The sequence below is a fragment of the Cynocephalus volans genome, chromosome 1 (assembly GCF_027409185.1).
Source record: "Cynocephalus volans isolate mCynVol1 chromosome 1, mCynVol1.pri, whole genome shotgun sequence".
NCBI lineage: Eukaryota > Metazoa > Chordata > Mammalia > Dermoptera > Cynocephalidae > Cynocephalus > Cynocephalus volans.
In genome coordinates, this window is record NC_084460.1 from 296,883,226 (window position 1) to 296,906,906 (window position 23,681).

The 23,681-nt window shown below is 48.6% G+C and overlaps 1 pseudogene; it reads right to left on the reverse strand.

Moving 5' to 3' along the window:
- The window catches only part of LOC134369995 (sortilin-related receptor-like), a 99,159-nt pseudogene extending 80,142 nt beyond the window's left edge, over window positions 1-19,017 (reverse strand).
- Between the last annotated feature and the right edge of the window lie 4,664 nt (window positions 19,018-23,681).

A 23,681-nucleotide genomic window follows, 5' to 3' on the forward strand; every position in this document is an offset into this window, starting at 1 on the left:
TCTTATTGTCCTGTACACACCTATTTTCACACTGAAGTTCTCTGTGGGTAACCGAAACTGCAGAAAGTGAAACTGTGAATGGGGGAGCTGCTGTACAGACAGACAAAGAATTGCCCCGTGGCAGCCAGACTCCAGGCTGGCCCCAGCGATCTGCATCTCCTGGCATTTGTGTCCTTGCAGAGGCCCCCACACTACGATACTGTGAAAATAGTGCTGGGCGACTTCTGAGGCTGGGTTCTAAACAGCTTTGCTGCTTTGCTGTTTCCATGCTGCTCTCTCCTGGCTCACTCGAGTCGGGGAGGCCAGGCTGTATCCTGAAGCACTGTGGAGAAGGCCACATGGCGAGGGGCTGAGGCCTCCCGCCTACAGCCTGCACCCACTTGTGGCCAGCTAGTGAGCTGTCCCGCCCCAGGCAAGCCTCCAGATGATGGCAGCCCTGGCCGGCTTGGCTGCACCCCCGTGAGTCATCCTGATCCAAGACCAGCTGGCCAAGCCACCTGCAAATTCCTTTTGCAAGTTTCTATGGGAAACTTTCCCATATTTTGTATAATATGCAAACGTTTCCCATAGAAACTATGTGAAGTAAGAGATGTTCATTACTGTTTTAAGCTGCTGAGTTTTAGGGTCATTTATTTCACAGCAGCAGCTAACTGATACACGTCCTAGTAACTAAGTAGGTAGACAATGAGAAGAGTGCTCTGAAGGAGAGGAATACAATCACACGAGAGGAAAGAATACAGGAAGCTGGCCCTGACATATGCCCTCGCAGGGACAGGGTTCTTACAGGGAATCTGATGGTCTCTGGGTGCCAGTCTTGACTGACCATCACTGAAGATCCTCCATGACAAGGAACCAATAATCAATATTCGCTCAGTGTTTTTAATCGAGGATGTGTGAAAATGACAAAATATTTTGTGGATAATGTACTGCACTGAGTTAAGAACCATACCCTGTATGTGAGCACGAGCCCGGACAGCAGCCAGGCAGACTATCCAGCGGGCCCCATTTCCTCTGCCCTGGGGCAAAGGGGGCTATCTGAGTGCAGAGCAGCTGGTTTTCACTTCTTCCAATTTCTGTTGATTGTTCTCTCTGTACCTCCCACTGTTCTTACCCCACAGAGACCGTGCTAAGAATATACCACCTTAAAAAAGTTTCCTTATAGCTCTTCGGGAATAGCTCTTAGTCTATGCTAATGCAATAGCTCAAAGTTGACTTTCAGTGGAAATCCGTCCACCTCTCCAGTCTGCCCTGCAGAAGTGCTGGCTGCCTGCTTGACTTTTTTTTTCCCCCCAGGCAAATGATTATAGCAGCTTTATGCATAAAAACAAAACAAAACAAGCAAACAACAACAACAAAGCTTTATTTGAACACTGTTTATTATTATACCTGCCAATAATTTCAAAATTCTAAGTTAAAATTGAGAAAATAATACTAAAAGTGGTTGAACAAAAATGTAGCAATTGTTTGTGAAGAGTGCCTTTGTACCTATCTGAAAGTGTTATTATCATCAGTTTTACAGAAATAGATAGATTTCTATTGTCTTCATATATATTTCTAAAATTACTCCTTATTCAACTGCGCATTATGAAATATCCTAGACTGACTTGTTTTTACCACATAATTTCTCTCTTTCATCTGAGTGATCTTTGTTAGGGTGTCTGTGTTTGTTGGGTCTGTTCATGCCCTTTAGGAAGAAGTTTCTCGAGTGGAGGTCCCAACTGAAAATGAACCCTTCTTCAACGTGGACCATGTGACCCACATAATGACTGCAACACTGCCCAAGAGCTGCAGCGCTGGCCTGTTACGGTGGCCCAGCACCACGCATATGGAAGTGTCCTGGCATACAGAAGGGGCCCAATAAATGTTGACTGCATGGCTGATGTTCAAGCATTTCATGCCCAGTATGGTGTAGGTCACCTGTATCTTTTCTCAAAACCTGCATTTAATGCAACAGTCAGCATATCTCTCAAATAATATTCAGCAAATGTTTAGTGAATCCCTACTGTACTCCAGGCACCGCTGGTGGTGAGGCTCCTGCCTGTTCTCAGTCTTCCCACCGACCACAGGAGAAGAACAATACCAACCTTTCAGGGGTGTTACGAAGAGCAGAGGGTGTGCCCATTAAGGTGCCTGGCACCTAGTGGGTGACCAGTCCCTACAGGTTATCTTAAATAACAGTCGTGCTGTCTGTCTGACTTGCATGAGTTGTTTGGTTTTCTGGCCACACAGGTCTGCTGGTGCCAGGTAAGTCTGAGCAGGAGACATCTTTAGATCCCTAATGACTGAAAGGAATAAAACAGGTGAACAAGCTGCACATGTGCTGTCCATGAGAGGATATTTTAGAAATCCTGGGGAGAACCTGGTACACGTTTGTGGGATTGGCTACATAACTGGCATGTCCCAGTGCAACAGAAACACAGGGCCCCTGGTTCAAACATGATTAAAAAGTTTCAGATGGCAACAGCGGAGCCTTAAACCAAGCATGGGCCCTTCTGAGCCGGAGACCTGCGAGCTGCACAGGACTTTGCTCCTCTGGGCATGAGCAGAGAGCTCAGGGTTTGCCCTGGATGGCCTCATCTGTGTGGGCTGGGCAGCAGTTATACGGGATCTTAGCATGACAGCCACTGAGTTTTGGGCTTTAAAATTTGAGTGGCTGGACCAGTCTATGACGACTCTGCCCTCTTCAAGCAACTTTATGATGATCCAGCCAGGTCCCTCCAAAAGGCTGGGCTGATCCCTGCGGCAGGCAGCCTGCCTGGCTGGTGAGCCAGGTGAATAGTCAGGGGGCAAGGGAAAAGGGGGCATGCTCTCACCTGCTTTCTCTATGGCTGGTCCTTAGTGGTCCCACCCCCTGCTGTTATCTTCAGTGGCTCATATAATGCCACCCCCTGCCTGGCTGCTGGTTCCCTAGGACAGCTGGGCTCTTATTAATCCCAGCTATCCCATTCTGAGCACTTGACAGAAAAGCCAAAAGATGTGTCAACCTCCTGAAAGAGGGGACCAGAGACGGCAACTCTGCCCCATCTCCACTACTGGGTTTGTGCCCAGCTTTGTCTGGAGGAACAGCAGGCAGCCAGGCCCCGCCTACCTGTCTGGGCCATATTCACGGCCCAGGCATGAAGTCACTTTGCTGTCTGGACCCAGGCCCAGTGGGTTTATGTACTGATCAGCAGTCACGAATGTTCGTTCATTTCACTGATATTGATTGGGCATCTACCAAGTGCCAGGCACTGTTTTAAGCCATGAAGATACAGTAGAGAACGGGAGAAGCCAAAGCATTTGTCCTAATGGAGCTTGATGGGGAGACCAACTATAAATAAAACAATAAGGACATTGCAATGATTCAGCTGGAAGAGCTGGGCTGATCTCCAAAGCAGGAAACATATAGGATGTTGGACGACAGTGAAGGAAGAAATAAAAATAAAGCGAGGACGGTGGTTGTAGGTGTTGGTGGGGAGGTAGAATTTTAAAGAAGCGTGGCTGGGAATGGGCTGTCTGGGGGATGGTGGAGTAGACCTGGAGGAATTGCAGGTGGATAGGACCTGGGTGCATGGTCGAGAGGCTATGCTTGGGAGCAGGTGTGACAGGTGACACAGAAGTGATGTGCTCTGTAGCCACAATCTCCCCATTTGGCCTGGGCACTGACCCTTGATTCTTGGGATCCATGATCCTACGGTGCTTGGAGTCTGCCCTACCGCTGGTCCCTCCAGGAGATAGTCCTAGCATCTTGAGAGCCCTTTGCAGGAAAGCTGTCCATGTTCAGGCCACAGGTTGAGATTTTGTAATTGATGGCTGGTGTTCCAGCGCTGCTGCTGTTGAGGGAAGGCTGGAGCAGATTTTGAAAGTCCAGATATTTTCAAGAATGGACCTTCAGGGGTGTACAATCTTGCGTATCAATAAGTGCAAAGAATGAAAGGAATCTTCCAAACCTTATCTGGCCCAGCTTTGCTCTGATAATGTCCTGACTGTTTGGTAGAGAAATGGGGCTTTCCTTTGTTGGCCATAGACTTGGCCTTGTAGAGACCAGGGTGTGTGGTCCTGCACCAGTAAAGCCTCCCAGCCTGACGACCATGGAGAGGCAGGTAAAGAACAGGGAAGGACACACCAGATTTCTGGGGACGTAGAGATCTATCTGTACTCATGCCTGGCGGAAGACCATTTGTAGAAAGGCAACATAGTCCACACCAGCTCTCCTAGTCTCCTCCTTTTTTTGAGAATGTCCCTCCCATTATAGGCTGGCCTTTGTATTAGCGAAGACTAGATTTGGCTACCTAGGACAGAGAAACCCAAGGAAAAGAGGTCTGACACAAGAGAGAAGTTTTTTACTCTCATGTAGACGCAGTTCAGAGGTAGCAAGTACAGCCTTAGCGTGGAGGCTCCATAGGTTTAAAGAGATGCAGCCTCCTTCCAAAGCCATATCCCTCTGCCACCTCTAGGATATGGCCAAAAATGGCAGCTGGACTTCCAACACATGTTCGTTGCAGGCTGCTCAAAGGAACAAGGGGTAAGAGCAAGCAAAAGTCACATTCCTGCGGTCTTTTGTGATTATTTTCTGAAAGCTGCCATTCAATGCTTCTGTTTTCATCTTGGTGGCCCGACTTTAGTCATGAGGGGTGGACCCTCACCCACACGGGGCAAGTAGCTTCTCTCTCCCAGGAACCTGAGACTGGGATTCAGAGGCACAGATCAGTCTCCTCAGGAAGGATGAACTGTGGGCAGGTGGGCTTCAGAGTAGGGTGTTGTCTCTCTTCCTGGGGAGACAGAGAAAGCTGGACTGTGGTGAAGAAAGAATGAGAAAGGGCAAAGGGAAAGGGGGAAGGAGCAGAGGGTGAGAGAGGAAAGTGACTGGAGGGGGGTGTTGATGTGTCTGCTAGTTTGAGAAAAAGCCTGACACTTCTGCAGGACTTCACTGTGAGGCCGCCCATCCTGTGGAAGCTTCCTGGGTGTAGTGGGTGGAATGGTGGCTACCAAAAAGATATATCTGTGTCCTAATCTCCAGAACTTGTGAATGTGACCTTATTTGGAAAGATTTTTTGCAGGTACAATTAAGCGAAGGATCTCAAGATGAGATCATGCTGGATTAACTAGGCGGGCCCTAAATCCGATGGCGATCGTCCTGATAAGAGAACAATTCAGAGGAGAAAGCCACGTGAAGACGAAGGCAGTGATTGGAGTGACACAGCCACAAGCCGAGGAATGCCTGAAGCCACCAGAAGCTGGAGAGACAAGAAGGACTCTCCCCTAGAGCCTTTGGAGATGAGCGTGACCCTGTGGACACCTTCATCTGGACTTCTGCCCTCTACGGTGAGAGAATAAATTTCTGTTGTTGTAGACCACTGAGTTCACGGTCCTTTGTAATGGTACCTCTAGGAAACTGATGCACCGTGTGTCTTGTTTCAGATACAGCATCTCTTCTATAAACTGGCATCTGGACGGTCCTGTTTTGGATGGTTAGGCCACTGCTGCCTGGTGGATGAGAAGCAGCTGTGGGTTATTGAAGGCCTGGGGATTTGATGCTATTTGTGCAAATCTTCTTTCCTCCTGTCACTCCTGGCCCAACTCCTTACCCAGAGGGGACACAGGGATTCAAAGAGGAAACCATGGGATCAAAGGGACAGAATCTGTGGCTGGTGTCTCTACATTCTCAGTTTGTTAGGTTCTATGTGCTCCTTTGGCTTTTCTAAATCCTGCGTTCAGGAGTCTTGGCTTCATTAACTGGTGGCTGAAGGAAGCACTCTGTCCCCAGGCTGCAGCTGTGCTGGGGGCCGGGGAGGTGGTGGCAGCTCTAGGACCGCACACTCCACCCTGCCTTCTGTAAGGCTCTGTTCTCTACTGAGGCTTCCTCGCTGGTCACAAGGCCTGAACTACTAAGACACCACGGGAAATGGAAGTCACTGTGGAGCTGGACCCTAGGTGTCCTCCTGTCCCTGGCCAGAGCTCGTCCTCGCTGGTGGAGCTGTGCTGCCTTTTGTGGGAGACCATCCCCACAGACTTCAGTCTCTGTTCTCAGGGGGCTACTGAATGTGCCTGAGGTGACTCCATGGCCCTGTCCGGTCCTCGAGTACTTTTTGTTAAGTTAGCAGAGCTGTGTGATGGGAACACTGTGCGGCACATCGGGAGTGATCTCAGACCTATGCTGTGATGGCTCAAGATGTGAGCTCCTCCAACTGTCAGCACAACTCTGGACCTCCTAAGAACCCACGCTGCTCTCTTCTTTTCCTCTCCTCTGGCCTGTGCACAAGCTGTCTGGTGCAGTGCTCCTTCCCCAGTGACAGTGTTGGCTCCATGAGGGCAGATGTCTCTTACTCTTGTTTTATCTCAAGCACCCAGCCTAGGGCCTGATGCAGTGAAGGTGCTCAATATGTGTTGGGTGAACTGGACAAAATGCCTTTGCATTCCCCAGGCCTACTAAGTACAGTGTCTCGTACATAGTAGGTGTGCAATAAATGCACATTATATCACACTGTCTTCTAGAAAGACTCTTATTGATGAAAATATAGCAGAGCACAATTGCTCCTTATCTAAGGGTCTCAGGTTTGGTTCCCCAGAACCTGAGCTAGAGATTTGTGTGCAGGAGGGATATTGGGGACTGCTCTTGGGGAGTGCTGGGAGCATGACTGGGCACAGGGAAAAGTTGGACTGCAATGCAGTTGTACCAGAGGCCTCACTGACCCTGCAGGAAGCTCTAGTCAGGCATGGTTGGTCAGAGTTGTTCTGAACAGACTCAAGGGGCTGATCCTAGTACTTTTGCATGGAGCAGTCATTGGATGCAGGCTGTGCCCAGGAAGGGTTGTGACCGTGAATGAGGTAGCTCCCTGTTGCTGAGCGTAATTGCCATAGAGGAACTCACTGGGGAATCCTCATCAGTCTTCACTCCTGCAACTGGGGAATGAGGCCTCGGTCCTGAAGGGGGATCTGTGTGTCACACGACAGCATCCACTACAGTCCACCCTTTGTGCCAAAGCTACATGTTTCATGTGATGACTTTGCCCAGTCTGAGAACAGCTCCTCCAGGATTTTGGTTTGTCTGGTTGTCAGAGGGGTCTTAGAAGAGGAAGGTGAGTGGGACAATTAATATCCATCTCTGCTGCAGCTGGTCTTGAAGTCTCAACTGATGCTCATAATGTCCCCCTTTTACTCCCACTCCAAAGTGCCCTGAGCTGGCACCTCTGTTTTTCTGTGTGGTTTACCTGGAGGGCTGACCAGGACCCTCACTCTGAGGAGTTGAGCCCTGGTCACCATGTCCTTCTTTGGCCATGTCTGCTGCACCTGCCCACTTGCCATTAAAACCTTTAGCTGAGTGTGGCCTCACTGTCCTTATTAATAAAGCTGAGGTTAGGAAACTGGCCTCACTGAAAATTGGCAGCCAAAGCTTCAGAGCCAACTAAGCTTGTCTAAAACATGTTATTGAATTTAGAAAAGAAAAGAAAAAACATATGTTTTTAAAACTTTAACTAAAAGGGAATTAGTTGGGCACCAAATGCATTCTTCCCTGAACCGACTGTGGAAGAGTAGCCATACCTCCTATTGATTATCACGGTCAATGCCATTATAATGACATTTTTTTTTTTTTTTTTTTTTTTTTTTGCCTGCTGTGTTCTTGACACGAGGAGCCTGAAATGATGGAGCCTAAAGTTTACAGAACTCTTGCCATGTCTGTGGTGGAAGCACTTTACCTCGGAGAACCGGGACCACTAGACCCATAGAGTCTAGTGGTGAGGACAGAAAAAGCATATTCCCCCAAGTGGGTCACTGAGAATAACGGTGAGAGGAGCCACTTCTACTTGTACCTGTTAGTTCCTGGAGCTACATAGTCTACCCACTGGGAACACAGTGTCACATGATACTTGTTGTTTAAGGGTAGATATTACATGCTGGAATATGGAGTCCCATCTTTGCAGGGTTTCATCTCCAAGATGGAACCTTGGCTTCACCTTAAAAAGGCCATTTTGCCACTCAGGCCAGGAGATCCTGGGTGGTTCCGTGTGTGAAAGGACCCGTGGGTCCTGTGGTCCTGTGCTCTGCTTTGCTTTCGTATGTGCCCCTTGATTCAGAGGGCTGCTCTGCGGTGTCTCATGCAGATCAAGCATTTCTAAGTCCTTAGATAGTGTTGACCAAGGCCTTACAAGCAAAGGTAAACTCACACCTAGAATACATGCCAATTTCAGTCAAGACAAATCATTGTGCTCTCCATGGTGTCAGGGTACATTTCAGTCAGCTTGCCCCCAGGTGGCTGTTTGGACTGAAATTGTGCCACACCAGGGGCTTAACGTTGGTTTCTTTGGCTGGCAGATTAGATATTTGGCTGTGGCAGAGCTAGATTAGCCTCGGTGAATGAGTGCCCCTGGCCATTGAGCCATGAACAGCCTCCATCCCTGCCACTGTGGCTCTGCCCTTCCTAAACCCACTGGGCCAGCACTGGGGTGGGTAGTGACAGAAGCTGCCCGAATCATTCTCTCTGCTTGGTTTTCTGTTCCTGCCCTATAGCAGGTGCTCTCTGGTGAGCGTGAGCTTGTGATCAAAAGGTCTTCACACTTTGTGTCCACTTCTGTAGGCCCATCCACATGCCTCTTTCCCAGACCTCCTGCCTCTAATCTTCTAGTCTTCCCAATTGAGTCCCCACCTTCCAGGCCACTGGTCATCCAGGTGAGCCATTTGCCAGCTTGTATACTCTCAGCTTGGGCATATTTCTTTCCACACGACGTGGGTGACCAGGAAGGCATTTATACATTTAGGATCTCCCCGCCACTGTAATTCAATCTTTAGAAACATGTCTCTCATATCAGCCAGTCATCTGAACAAGCTAGCCTCCAAAATGTTCTTTCAAAAAAGGGATCTGTGGTCAAAGACATTTGGAAAATCCTGAAATGCCAGGTCCCTCATGGAGATGTACAATTCACATTAGCATATCTACCATTCCAAGAAGTTCTAACATAGAGACCTTTTAAATACACCATTTTCCTTAACTTTTAATCATAGAAATCTCTCTCTCGCTTTCTTTTATTAAGAGAATCAACATATGCTGAAAACCACTACTTTTAATTAACCCCTATATTCCAGATTTAAAAACGCACATACTCCCAGGCAGGTTACCACATTATGTCTCATATTTTTGTGTGGATGGATTTAATTAACATTTTCTTTACAGACTGAGTGAGTTAAGCCAAAATAAAATTTCTGGTTGGTAGAGTAGGAGTAGGGGGCCTTCAGCTAGAGGAGGGAGAGCTATCCAAGATGAATTTCTCCCTGTTCACTGTTTCTCTTCCCTGACCCTCTGCCAGTCACTCTTTGTTTATTAAGAGCAGGCTCCACTGACGTTTGTGCAGTGGTGGCAAGTTGTAAGAAGACTTTTCTGAGGCTGAGATTAGCAGCAGAATTGATAGCAGTGCTGGAAATTGCAGCATACAGAACAGGACTCTAAATTATGGCCAGGGCTGTTAATAGGGAGGAAGATTCTTGCGGTGTAGGATCACCTTGGAGACTAATGGAGGCTGCAGTCTGGCCATCCTCTGCAAACTGGGGAGCTGGAGGGACCGTGAGAACAGGCGCTATCAGCCAGGTGTCGGCAATGGCGCAGCGTAGCTAGCAACTGGCATTGTGGTTACGGGGGCAAATGTGAGCCTCTGTCTGGCTTATGCATTGAGCTGATTAGCTGGGTCTCTTTGGTGGGGGCTGCCTCGTGGAATCCTCACTGAAATTGCTTGTTATAAGCACAAGCTTTTTGCACTGGTTACTATCTCCCCTTTATCTGAAAGAGAATGTTTACGACCTGAGGCTATACTAGATCTGCTTCATTAACATTGATAACCAGAAAATAAATCTATGCCTGCAGAAATGAGTAGTCCCCCCAAATGGTGACCAGATTTACATTTTAGTTTTGTTTAGTTTAGTTTAAAAAGAGGGAAAACTTTGGAAAGAATGTAGAGGGCAGAGTCTTATGTCTTAGAAATGCATGCTTTAGGGCATGGCTTGGACTGTACAACCACAAGCAGAGTAGGGTGCAAATAGTAAGCCAATGTGTATACACACACCAAGGCACAGAGACTCACGGGCTGATGCTACGTTCCACCTAATACTTAGCTATACATACCGTGCATACATATTAAAATCCTGTCTGGTCAGCAGCACAACACAGTGTTTCAATAGGTGTTAATGCTACTCTTTAAAGCCAAACCTCAGGCTGCCACAGAGAAGAGTGAAGTGCTTGATAGACACGGGAAGTAACTGAGACCTCTGTGCGGCAAGAACTCAGCACCTGATCTGCAAATTCTCTTCCCATGAAAACACACACACACACACACACATAACAGCGGCCCATCTCAGTGCTTCTGTCCCAGCCCGGAGTCCTGGAGCCAGGGGAGTGTGGAAAGCACCGTGGACAGCTCACCTTCTGCTGTCAGAACACTTAGGAGGAGAATAAGCTTTCTTCGATTCCTGTGCTGCACGTAGCAGCTTTAGGGACTGAAGAACCCAGAGCTGGAGGAATGTGTGCGATGGAGACTTTGGAGCTGTACTTAAATTGTGACTTCAAGCAGTTGAGAGATGGGGCAGTGGGGGAGGGAGGGAGAGAGAGATGGAGAGAGAGAGAGGGAGAGAGAGAGAGAGACAGAGAGAGAGAGACAGAGAGACGGAGAGACAGAGAGACGGAGAGACAGAGAGAGAGAGAGCACGTGCCCCCAAAACAGGGAAGGGGCTGTGATTTGTGTTAAATTCTTGAAGTGAAGAAATCCAGGTAACTGCGGGTCGCGGAAGGCTGTCATGATGTAAACAGAACCAGGAGGAGGAGTAAGGAGGAAAAATCTGCTCCAGAGAAGCAGGGCAGGGGGATTTCTTTAGTTGATAATCTGTCATTTGTTGTGGGCATTATCATACTTAGATGTTTCATATATACCCTTCATATCATACCAATCCTTTCTGCTATCTTGGCAAAATTTTGTGTTAAAAGAACTCCTTTGGGGAGCATTAATTAATAATATCGACCTTTTATTGAGCACTTACCAAGCACCACTGGGCTAAGCACACATCACAATGAATTCCCACAGCAACCCTGAAACTAGGCACCGTTCTGTCTAGTTTAGTTGAGAAAATGAAAGCTTAGGGAAGTTAAGAAATTGGCTCTTAGGGCTATGTACTGACAGAACTGGGAAACTGGGATTTGAACCCAGGCCTTTGGATAAGGGTGAGGGGTCTCACCGAGTGGTCCTGACTGGCAAGAAGAGCTGAGACTCAAGTTTCTAGAGCGGGCGAGCCAGGGAAGGAAGGTCCTTCCAAAGCAGAGCCTTCGTAAGTCTTTCCATTTGGGTTTTTCTCACCTTGCATGAATGTGGCGATGAGCTGGTGATTAGTGCTTTCAGAACTGTGCTGCTTCCAAAAATAGGAAGAAGTCGAGTCAGCAGTGATGGTGCAGTCTGCTTGTTTCAGTCAGGCGAGAACCTATTGTTCTGGAACAATGCATACTTAGGGAGATAATTCTGCACCAAACACAACGCCTGACTTTTAAAAGTTGTTGCAAGTGGTCTGACACAACCAACTTATATGACTCTATGGATCTTACAAAATGAAAATTTCAGTGCATAAATTCTAAAAGAAAGACCTTGGTTTCAGCTCTTTAATGATCCCCATTTGCTGACCAGCTTTTTAAGTCCAGTTTAATTGTAATTTCTGCCTTTGTTTCCCCTTTGAGTCATGCCCTGTTGCGTTCCCTTTGATACTGCAGGATAAATTAAGTGTCTTTGGATCACCAACTATTAAAATGGGTAATGACCACGTTAGGCTTGGAATATGTTTCTCCTCATAAGTGATCTATTTATTTCAAATTATAACTCCCTGTTTCCCAATTCATTTTCAACAAACTAATCAAATCCTGGTCAGCTCAAAGGTATGTGCAAACTCCAAGCATTCAGGAAAGAGAAATAACAAGATACTAATGAAACCTCGTTGTGTAATCAATCACTCCTGCGAGTTCCGGACCCGCGCTGGCGCTGCTGCAGCTCAGCAGGAGGTTCACCGTGACCCACGCTGGCGCTGCTGCAGCTCAGCAGGAGGTTCGCTGTGACCCGCGCTGGCGCTGCTGCAGCTCAGCAGGAGGTTCCCTGTGACCCGCGCTGGCGCTGCCTGCAGCTCAGCAGGAGGTTCGCTGTGACCCGCGCTGGCGCTGCTGCAGCTCAGCAGGAGGTTCACCGTGACCCGCGCTGGCGCTGCTGCAGCTCAGCAGGAGGTTCACCGTGACCCGCGCTGGCGCTGCTGCAGCTCAGCAGGAGGTTCACCGTGACCCGCGCTGGCGCTGCTGCAGCTCAGCAGGAGGTTCGCCGTGACCCGCGCTGGCGCTGCCTGCAGCTCAGCAGGAGGTTCGCCGTGACCCGCGCTGGCGCTGCTGCAGCTCAGCAGGAGGTTCGCCGTGACCCGCGCTGGCGCTGCTGCAGCTCAGCAGGAGGTTCGCTGTGACCCGCGCTGGCGCTGCCTGCAGCTCAGCAGGAGGTTCGCTGTGACCCGCGCTGGCGCTGCTGCAGCTCAGCAGGAGGTTCACCGTGACCCACGCTGGCGCTGCTGCAGCTCAGCAGGAGGTTCCCTGTGACCCACGCTGGCGCTGCTGCAGCTCAGCAGGAGGTTCACCGTGACCCACGCTGGCACTGCTGCAGCTCAGCAGGAGGTTCACCGTGACCCACGCTGGCGCTGCTGCAGCTCAGCAGGAGGTTCACCGTGACCCACGCTGGCACTGCTGCAGCTCAGCAGGAGGTTCACCGTGACCCACGCTGGCGCTGCTGCAGCTCAGCAGGAGGTTCACCGTGACCCACGCTGGCACTGCTGCAGCTCAGCAGGAGGTTCGCTGTGACCCGCGCTGGCGCTGCTGCAGCTCAGCAGGAGGTTCACTGTGTCATGTCCAGTGTTTACGTGCTTGTTTTCCCCATGAGACCCGGAGCCACTCCAGCGATGATGAGCTGTGTCTAGCACGTGGCCTGTCAGATGGTATGTGCTCCATCAGTCTTTGGCAAATGAAGCAGTGGATACAGCAAGCAGGACTGAATTATGAAGAAAGAAGAAAGAAGTAAATACAGGCCATGGGGGGCTCAACTTGATCGAACCAAAGGGTTTGAGGGATGAGGAAGATGAATGGACACACGCACAGACATGAGCTGGTATCGGAAGAGGCACTGACTTAAAAGAGAATTATGATCTCTCCAGAGAGAATTCCCCTAGACGACTTCACTCTCGGTTCCAGTATAATTCTGGGATAAATTACAACCACCATGAGCACATCAAAACACGAAGGCATTCATGATAAAAACCTCATGTTTCTGCAGCACTCTGGTTTTTGCAGCTCTCTTAGAGACATTTCGCTGGAGTGTCTTAAAATATGTTATTATTCCCTTCTGAGGATGAGGAAACTGAGACCAAGAGGGATTAGGAGGGAACCCCAAAGCCACCCGTTTAGTGGGTCAGGGTGCAGCTGGGACCACAACACAGGTCTGATGCTATTTTCACTGCCTGAGAAAACTGGGCACCCCCAGGGTCAGCCTCCCCACCCTGACAAGCATGAGAATGCAGGAGAGCATTGTTATTGAAATGCTCTAATGCTCTTTTTGGGAAAACCACTTTTGAAGGGCTTTGAAAGAGGAAAATTGATGGGGATAATTATGCTCCTTTCAATGCTCCCAGACATCTGTTGGGCTCGCGGATGTCGCGGCCCCCAGCAGCGTGTGTGGCAGTGTCTGGGGGCCCCGCTCAGCCAGAGGGAGCATCTGAGTCATTTTGCAGGTGGCTTGCCAGGGCTCTGCATGCTGTTGTCCACCTTTGTGGGCCCGAGCTCCCCCGAGATGAGATGTGTGCTAAAGGAGGTCAGCAGAGAGGCCTCCGCTGTCATTTTTTACTGCCATTGCCTTGTGTACCTCGAAGTGGTGTCACCCAGAAAAGCCACCCGTTTTCTTCCCACATGACTAAAAAGGGATTTTGGTAGCCGTCTCTTTTCAGGTTTTGCTTCGTAAAACGGATGCTCCCTTTTATGTCTCTCCAGTATCCCTGTGCTTTCTCCATCAGGATCTTACCTGAGCAGCTGAGCCATGTGTGAATTTTCTTCCCTTTCTCTCATCCTTTCTTGCTGCTTTTTCTGGGTTGTAAAGGAGCAACTAAAACAAAGTAAAATTGTAACATGTGCAAGTGGTCAGTTATTGAAATGTACAAAAGGGTGTTTGTGAAAAGCTAGGGTGGGTCTGTTCTGTGGGGCCAGAAGTTTACACCATCCAGGTCTCCTCCTTAAGGAAAAGAACACAACGAATGTCTTATTTTGGCAAATGTAACAAAAATAGATGTCCACATGAGCACATCACAAGGACCCCAGTCCCCCAACTGGGGCCTTGATATTGCTTGTATTGTGAGGGGCCCCTAAGCTTAAGTCTTCACAGTAAATTCTCCTTTGGGGAATAGGAGACCCTCCCACCCCACCCTCTGTCCCTAGTTACTCCCCATACAATCACTGTGGCCACTTTTCAATGCATCACTCCAGAAAAAGCCTGTGCATACACAAAGCAAATATCAGTTTTGACCAATTTTCAGTATTTTTAAGGGGCCTCATGCTGCAGGTGTTGTTTTCAGAGGCCTTGGTGGTGGGAGCAGGAGCTGCTGAGGCAGGGTGGCGGGCCACCAGGACCCCCAACACCCTTTCTACTACTCTGATGACCTGCAAGTCCTGGCAGAGTGACACAGAAGGGAACATATTGTGCAGGGACCTTGGAGTGTTGGCCATCCTGGGGGATAGATATAGACCAGGGGTCAGCGTCCTCACACAGGCACCTGCAGCAATGACAGAGAGAGGGGCCCTGATGCCTGTGGGAGGAGCCCTGCATCATGAGAGACCTGGGGGAATCTGGAGGAAGGTTTGGGATTGTGGGTTAGGGGCTGCCACCAGCAGGGAGGCCTTTGTCATCACATCTGAATTTCTGCTGCCAGGCTGACCAGGGCTTGGGAATTCAGGTTATAACATCAACCAGATGCTCTGTACTCTGACAGTCAAGACAGACAATCAGAATAAGGCTACTTCTTGATAGCTTATTAGCAAGAGCAGGCATCTGAAAGTCATGTACAAACTCCCTTCTCAGGGAAGTCTTGGGGAAAAGGGCGAGCCATTGGCGTGAAGGAAGAGACTCTGCAAGGGTGGAGCCAGGCCTCCCGGGGAGTCATGTCCCCCTGCCCCAAACCCCCATGGGGGCCAGGCCAGCCAGGGAGGAAGAAGCAAAGTCTCTTGCTCAGATTCTGACCGTGTTTGGAACTGAAGGTCCTCTGCAGACCAACTCCTATAGAAGTACCCAACCCTAGGGCTACGTTTTTAATATTTTATGTCTCTCCTTTGTTATGGGATGTCATTTGAATCAACAGAAGAAGGATCAGAAGGGAAAGGATCTTCAAAGGCAGCAGGCAGGCCGATTCCTCCCTCCACGGACGGACGTGGCACGATCATTAGCGTTTCAAGTCCCCAGTGGACGCTTCCTTCTCATTAGAGTTCAACTTTATGTCCCGTTTCTCCATTTAATCTCCTTCACACCTTGGTAGGCTTATTCTCAGTCACGTGAAGACCAGGGCTGAATATCATGTTAAGCTGTACCTTGACTTAATTGAAACTCAGACGTTGGCTGGATCAGGGAATATAACCACAGTGGGTTTGGGACCCCGAAGGAGAATTAGGAAGTGAATCAACACACTGATATGCTATTAAAAGGATTTATTTTTAAAAATATTCAAGAGGATGTGCCAGGTGTCCTTCTTTTTGTTTCTTACCCCTCCCCCCCGCCAGCCCCTCCCCCCACGCCTGCCCCTCCCCCCACGCCATCTGCTTGGCCGTCCCAGCAGTGCCGTCCACGCACGGCACACCCCCTTGACCCGGCCCGTGGCTCTGGGCTGGCTTATGATCCCGTGGGGGCAGAGGAAGGGGGTGTCCCCAGGACCCCTCAGGTGACCTGCAGCATTCTGCACTCTGGAGAACGGAGAGCACTGGGCTGTGTGTTGGCTGATGCTCTTCCAACTCCACCACCTGGGCATGGGCTTGGACACATGAGGCAATGTCCGTGCACTTCCTGTCAGCTTTGAGGGGTGACACTGCATTTTGGAGCATTTCACCCACAGCATCCAGTAAACTGGCCACTGCCGGGGTTCACTTCAGACATTAAATGACAGTGGGTTCGGTACATGGTGAAGCGCAGGTGAGCAGCTTTGCTTACATGTGTCGGTGCTGCTCCTGCCTCCCTGGGCATCCCTGACGGTGGGGAGGCCACCGGAGCAGGATGACCTGGCAGAATCCTGCATGCCCCCCATCATCTGTCGCTGACACACAGAATGGCCGTCCCCACGGCCGTGGGAACAGTAGAGCTGAGCTGTGGTGGTGGCTAATGTGGCACTCTATAAGCAACAAGGATCCATGGAAAGCTGACTTGCCCGTAGATGAGTGATATAATGAAATAATTAGGTTAGACAAAAATGCCCATGAGCGGGAGAGGACGAGACAGGGCTGACAGCTTGAATCAAGTTACTTCAAAAGACAAGAGCTGGAGACTCGAGAGCAAGCCTTAAAAAAGTCTGTAAGATGTGAGCCGAAGTAACTAGTGGAGATGGGTCATCTCTGCCACAGGAGCCCTGAGGAGGGACTGATGGCTGTCCCATGACTTATCCTGGGGAGGGGTCTTGGGTTCAGAGTGTATCACTGCAGGATCCTGCCCAGAGCAGCTAGGGGCAGATGGACCCATGAGCGGACTGCCTCTGCCACCTGAAGGGGGGACCACCTGACCCCGGGTGTGGCATCAAACGTGGGGCTCAGAGGTGAACAAGAGCCTCCATAGTAGATGGCACAGAAGGACAGGAGCCAAGAGACCAGGGCAGGCTCGGGAAGGGGTGTAGGAAGTGAGCAAAGACAAAGAATGGACCAGAGTGTCAGCCGGGAGCAGAGGTCTGGGGACTTTCTCTTGCTGAATGCTGGCCACGATGCTGGGGCTGCTCGGCTGGTCTGAATTCACTGGGAAGGGGCTTTGGCGGATTTGCCGACTCCAGTGCCTGCAGCTGAACGTGAGCGCAGGCAGAGAGGGCTGCCCTAGCCTGGTGTCAGGAGGACAGAAGGATGGGCGCAGTACGAGGGGCTCTACCCTTTGTTGCCCTTGAGGTTGTGGCTCAACATTGCCACCTCTTCCAATTTTTAAAGAGAAACCAGAAACCCAGGTTTCCAGGTGAAATCAAATAATGTTTAAATGTTGGCATTTAATCCAAGCGTTTTAATTTTTTAAAACAGTGTTGGAGAAGAGCACTCATCGTGACAGCACAGCTCAATGAATTTTTACCCATTGAATTGTTCCATGTTCTCAAGATCAAGATTAAGAAATAAGACATTTCCAGCATCTGGAAAGCCTTCCCCATGCTCGAACCCAGTCATCCCCATTCCTGCCGGGCGTGACCACCATCCTGCCTTCTACCACCACACGTGAGTTTTTCCTGTTTTTAAACCTTGTGTAAGTGGAATTGCTTGTGTCATTCGTGCCTGGCTTCTCTCACTTATCATTACGTTTGAGAAATTAATCCGTAACATAACATTTAGTTTGTCATTCAAATGTTAGAAATCATTGTACAGGCCAAAAGGGAAAAAAATTGTTTATGCATCTGAGTCTTCTTTGCAGGTCACCCGCTGGCCACTGCTTTCGTCTCAGTGTAGACTTTGGAGCAAGGTCAGGACGGGGAGGGCCATCCTGCAGTGCACACATGGTAATGTTGGTGACCTGCTTGGGGACAGGGGAAAAGAGCATTTGGCCCCAGCAGAAGATCACGAATGTCAGGGTTTTGGTGCTCATGACCACTCCCCAACATTTGAGGTTTAACATCAGCAAGGGCAAAGAAGCCAGGAGCCCAGTGTCACAGTTGTGGCAAATCAGACAAGAGGCATGACAAGTCTGGCCATACGAGGCAGTGAGGGTGATAATAATAACAGTAACAGTAGTAGTCATATCAATAGCTAACATTTGCATGTACTTAGCACAACAGGTCCTGTAAGGTTTTGTATATAGTAAACTCATTTAATCCTCGTAACCTTATGAGTAACCCCATTTTACAAACGAGGAACTGAGGCACAGTGGGATTGAGTAATTTGCCAAAGGTTACAGAGCTAGGAAAACTCAAACCCAGACGGTGTTGAGCTCTGTACTGCTTTATGATGAATGAAGTGGGTCTGGATACAGACCTGCTCTTCAGGCTGGGCTGACAGGAGAGGGTGAAACTCATGTGAGCCCAGCTCTGGCCTCTTGCTGATAGATGCTTTGTTGGGCTATCAGAGTAATTCAATGGGATCCTGAAAAATTTGCCCTTTGGGTGTATGTTAGAGGGCTGTTGTTCTTATTGAAAATCCCCCCTGTGGGTGGAACCACACTGGCTGGTGTCTACCGCTGTGGTACTGGAATCCCCGGTCTGTGCACAGAGGTCAGAGTGTGTTGGAGGAGCCAGGGGTGGGAGCTGCAGTGCGCCGTGTGATGGTGGTCAATGGTGGTCAGTCCGGAGCCCGCCTGGATCGGGGTGGACTCCGTCTTTGAATGGGCCTCATCCATCCCAGAAAACAAGTGCTTGGGGGTTACAAACCCTCCCAATGGGCTGTGGCCTCCTGATCTAAAATGTCCCAAGATGTATTCATCTGCCTCTCTGCTATGGGCTGAACGTTTGAGCTTCCCACACCCCTGCTATCAGAAGCTGAAACCAAACCTCCAAGGTAATAGTATTAGAAGGTGCGGCCTTTGGGAGGTGATGAGGTCGTGAGGGTGGAGCCCTCATGACTGGGACTAGAGCCCTTACAAAAGAGGCCAGAGAGCTCCCTTGTGCCTTCTACCACGTGAGGACAGGGAGCAATCACCGTCTATGAATCAGGAAGTGGCCCTCACCAGACATAGAATCTGCCCGCGCCTTGATCTTGGATTTCCAGCCTCCAGAACTGCGAGAAGTGAATGGCTGTTGTTTCCGAGCCACCAGTCTGTGCAGTTTAGTTCCAGCAGCCCGAGCTGACATCGCTCTGATGCTCCGCGGCGCACGCTCATCTTCCCTGGCTCTGCTCCTTAGTGAGCTTGTTCTTCAGCTCCTGGTCCTAACCAGGACCCTCTCCTGACAGCCCCATTAGGACAAGCTTCCCCGGCTCCCCTTTGGTACCATCGCTGGGACACCATGCTACCATTTGCTCTGTGAAGACAGCTCTGCTTCCAACCCTACCGGGGCCTCCTGAAGCCCTTTGACTCCTGCTCCAAGCTGGACCCGTCTCTCTTTGTCACCTTGGACTTTCTTCTGGTGAGCTATGGGTAGGATCTGTCTTTTTTCCTCAGTTTCCTTACTTGTCCTGCTGTAGAACATCCTCAAGAAATTTACTCAGAAAAGGTGCCTGGGAGAAAACGCCAGCCTCGTGGAAGCAGAGAGAGTAGGAAGACAGGAGACCCCCGGGCTGCCCTGCTCACCTGCCTCCTCTTCACCCTTTGGGGAAGGGAAAGGGAGACCACGCCCTTGTGCATTTAACTGGGACACCCTGGAAAAAGTCGCTCTGTGGGACCATCAGTGTTCTTGACTTTGATGAATGTAAATAAGCATTTCTTACTGGGGGTGAGGTAGAGTGAGGGCAGGGGACTCTGAGCTTCCCCCATAGCCAGTGAATCCTACAAGAGGCCAACATCGTGAGGATTAACATCACGACAGCATGTGAGATGGCTCGGGGACATCAGTGTGTACCACAGGGCCGAGGGCAGAGTGAGGGAAAATGCTGTCAGGTTGGGGAGCAGGAGAGGAGCCCCCCCCAGAAGCAGTGACGGGATGGTCAAAGGGACGAGGGGTGGAGAGCGTGGCTGTGACGAACCAAGGAGGGGAGGATCTCAGGGGGAAGCAGGGGATCAGGGGTGAAGGCGATTGTCGGTGACTGTTGGGGGCTTTTCCTGGGGAGGGAAGAGAGTGTTGGTCACACTTGGTTTGCCTCTAACTCTTTTTTGCCCACATGAGGCACTTTTACCACCCTTTGTAGTCTCGTCTTTTTCTATCTACTAAACCGGGTGCTGTTCTCCCTTTGTCTCTGTCCTGGAGTGTTTTGCCTTCACCTTTCCCTAGCTGACACACGGAAGGTACCGAGTGTTGATCTTTCTCCATCACCAGAGAGCACCCCATCTTCTCATCCCTAAGTCCACCAGCCACCTGCCCCGGAGCCCTGCTCACGATGCTATAGCAGTTCCTGGGGGGCCCTAACAAAGTACTGCAAACCGGGGGGCTTCAAACAAGAGGAATTTATGCTCTCACAGATCTGGTGGCCAGAAATCCAAAGTCAAGATGCTGGCAGAGGCACTCCCTCTCTGGGGGCCCTAGAGAAGAACATGGTCTGTGCCTCTGTGTGGCTGGCAATCCTTAGCACTCCCTGGCCTGCACATGCGTCTCTCCAGCCTCTGCTCCATTGTCACATGGCCTTCTCCTTTCTTGTATCTACTTGTCTTCACATGGCCTCATAAGGACACCAGTTATATTGCATTAAGGTCTACCCTACTTAAGTATGACCTCATCTTAAACATCTGCAAAAACCCTATTTCCAAATAAGGTCACATTCACGGGTACTGGGAGTTAGGAATTTAACACATCTTTTTAGGGGACACGATTCAATCCACAGCAGACACCTCTCTCGTTCAAGTGGGTGAAGTGTCCCTGCTCCTGTCTGCAGCCAACCCCTCTCATCCACTGCACCCCTCCATCTTCACTTCTCAAGATATTTCTTCTTGCGATTATCCCATGTCTCCCGTCTATTGGATCATTTCCACCTAAATGAAAACATGCTATAATATCTCTCATCCTAAAAGAAAGTGAAAGACATCATAAAGCTACTTAAATCTTATATTCTCACTCCAGGTTCTGCCCCAGTTTTTTGCTCCTCTTTATTCTCTTACTCCTCAAAAGTGTTGTCTTCTTTCTTATTGTACATTCTCTTCTTAAATCACACTAACTTGCCATTTCACTGAAACCACTGTTATAAAGCATGAAGTCTTTTTGAGAAAACAGAAGACTGCATGTCTTGGTTTGCCTGTTACGATCTTGACTTATGGTTTCTGACTCTGGCTTAATTAATTGTGACTCCCTTCTCTCTCAAAACAGTCCCAGTTTGTATGATGACTTATGTGGTCACCCCACTGTTGACCCACATTGCCAAACCAAATGGTCATTTTTAGCCCTCATCTTACTTGACCTCTCAAGAAAATGTGACCCAATTCATTACCCCCTCCTCCTTGAAATACCATTCTCACTTGGTTGTTGTAACACCATGTCTCTGCATCTACTGCAATGCAGCAAAAGATGTGGTTGCAGTGGGGATGAGATGCTGAAACTGGGAAAAGATTTATGATATGCTGAGGCCAAGGGGCACATTTTTGGTGTTCATAAACTACGTAAGTTAGGGTTCTTTGTTTGAAGCAAATAAAATGGACTATTGCTATTTTTAAACAAAAAGAACAATTTTTAGAAGGCTGTAAGAGCTTATGGGAGCAATGGGAGTCCAGAGGCCTGGGCTTGGGAAAAGAGGAAGAAAGCAAAGGAACAGTGGATGGTTCAGAAATGAATGGGAGGGAAGAAAGTGGAGACAGCAAGTGTAAACTATTCCTCTGAGAAGCTTGATGAAGAAAAGTAGGGGAGAGACAGAGAGTAGTAGCTATGGTAAAGTGGGGTCAAATGATGGGTGTTCTTTTAAGAATGGGTGGGGCATGAGCACATTTATTGGCAGAGAGAAAAGAAAAGTATGAAAAGGAAGAGCTTCTCTGATCACCATGGAATTAAACTAGAAATTAAGAACAGAAAATATCTGGAAAACCCTGAAATATTTGATAGTAAACAAGAAACATTTAAATAGCCAACCATGGGTCGAAAAGGAAGTCACGAGGGGCATTAGAAAATATTTTGAATTGAATAAAAATAAAAACACAGCCTATCAAAATTTGTGGAATGCAGCTAAAGCAGAGCTTAGAGGAAAATTAATAGCATTAAAATGCTCATATTAGAAAAGAAGAAAGGTCTTAAACCAATAACCTATGTTTGCAATTTAAGAAATTTAAGAAATTAGGAAAAAAAAAGAGTAAGTTAATTCTAAAGTAAGAAGAAAGAAAGAGCTAGTAAAGAGCAAAATCAATAAAATTGAAAACAGAAATTGTAAAGAAAAGTCTATGAGACCAAATGGGGGTTCTTTACAAGAGACAGATATGTTTGTGTGTATGTGGCAGGGGTTGGGGGCAAGATCTGTGACTAACTAATGAAGGAATATCTGATTTATTATTTTTCTTGTGAAATATTAGGTGGGGTAGTCCACCGAGGTGCATGAGGCTTAGAACTGATGAGGAGAGAGGTGATGTTTTGGTGTATTTCCTGGGAGAATGGGAGAAGTAACTGTTAGTTTCCTATGCCTGCTATAACAAATTAACACAAATTTAGTGGCTTAAACAACAAATTTATTCTCTTACAGTTCTGAAGATGAGAAGTATAAAATGAATCTTACTGGAATAAAATCCAGGTGTTGGCAGAGCTGTGTTCCTTCTGGAGTTTCTAGAAGAGAATCTGTATTCTAGCATTTTCCAGCTTCTAGAGGCTGCCCACACTCTTTGGCTCATGGCCTCATCCTTCCTCTTCAAAGCCAGCAGTGTAGCATCTCCAGACTCTCTCTGACCCCTGCTTCCACCAGCACATCTCCTTCTCTGACTCTGACCCCCTTGCCTCCCTCTTATAAGGATGCTTGTGATGACATTGGCCCATGGGATAATCCAGGGTAATCTCCCTATCTCAAGTTCCCTAACTTAATCACCTCTGCAAAATCCCTCTTGCCATGAAAGGTGCTATGTTCACAGCTTTCAGGGATTAGGATGTGAACATCTTTTGGGGGGGGGGGTTAGGGGTGGCTATTACTCTTCCAACACAGTAGCTAACCAAGAGTGAGTGAAAGAACTGAAGAGTGCTGAGGCTGGAGACCACGAGCTAACTGCGGCTTGAATCTACAATGTAGGACTTGTAGGAATTGGGATAAAGGAACTAAGTTGGCAGACGGTGGGTCTAGGCCAGGGATTGGAATTTTTCTGGGAATGTAGCAGAAGGACAGGGATATAGGGAGTGGGGCTTTAAGAAAAAAAAACTTATTTGCTAAACAGTGGGATCCAGGTTGGGCAAGCAGAGAGGGGAGAATGCTTATAGCTGGGAATGACATAAAAGTACCAAATGATGGTAAAATGCATAATCCAGGGTTTCAGATATGAGAGATGGTATGATAAATGGATACTAACAACTTAGGAGAAACATTCTTAATTTAGAGGATCCCCTCCTCTTCCATTCCAGTATATATCAATTCATCAGACTCCAAAGCAGAATTTTCTGGTAGCATATTTTTCTCCTAAAGGAATGCACTTCATCTACTCTTGATACTGATCATAGGTCTCAGAATAAAAGAGGAGTCCATCTTCTAACACAGTAATTTATTGCAGCCTCTCTGTGCACCTAATTGTGTTCATCCATCAGATATGATCTTGTCACTTCAACATCTTAAGAGAGGTGCAATTTGCCAAAGATCAAACAGGTCTATTTGTCCTGTGTGCTATGAGCAATAATTTAATTCAAAATGAAGACATGTTTATTAATAGGCTACAGAGTATATTTCAGAGCCAAAGAGGAGGAATTGATGACTGTTA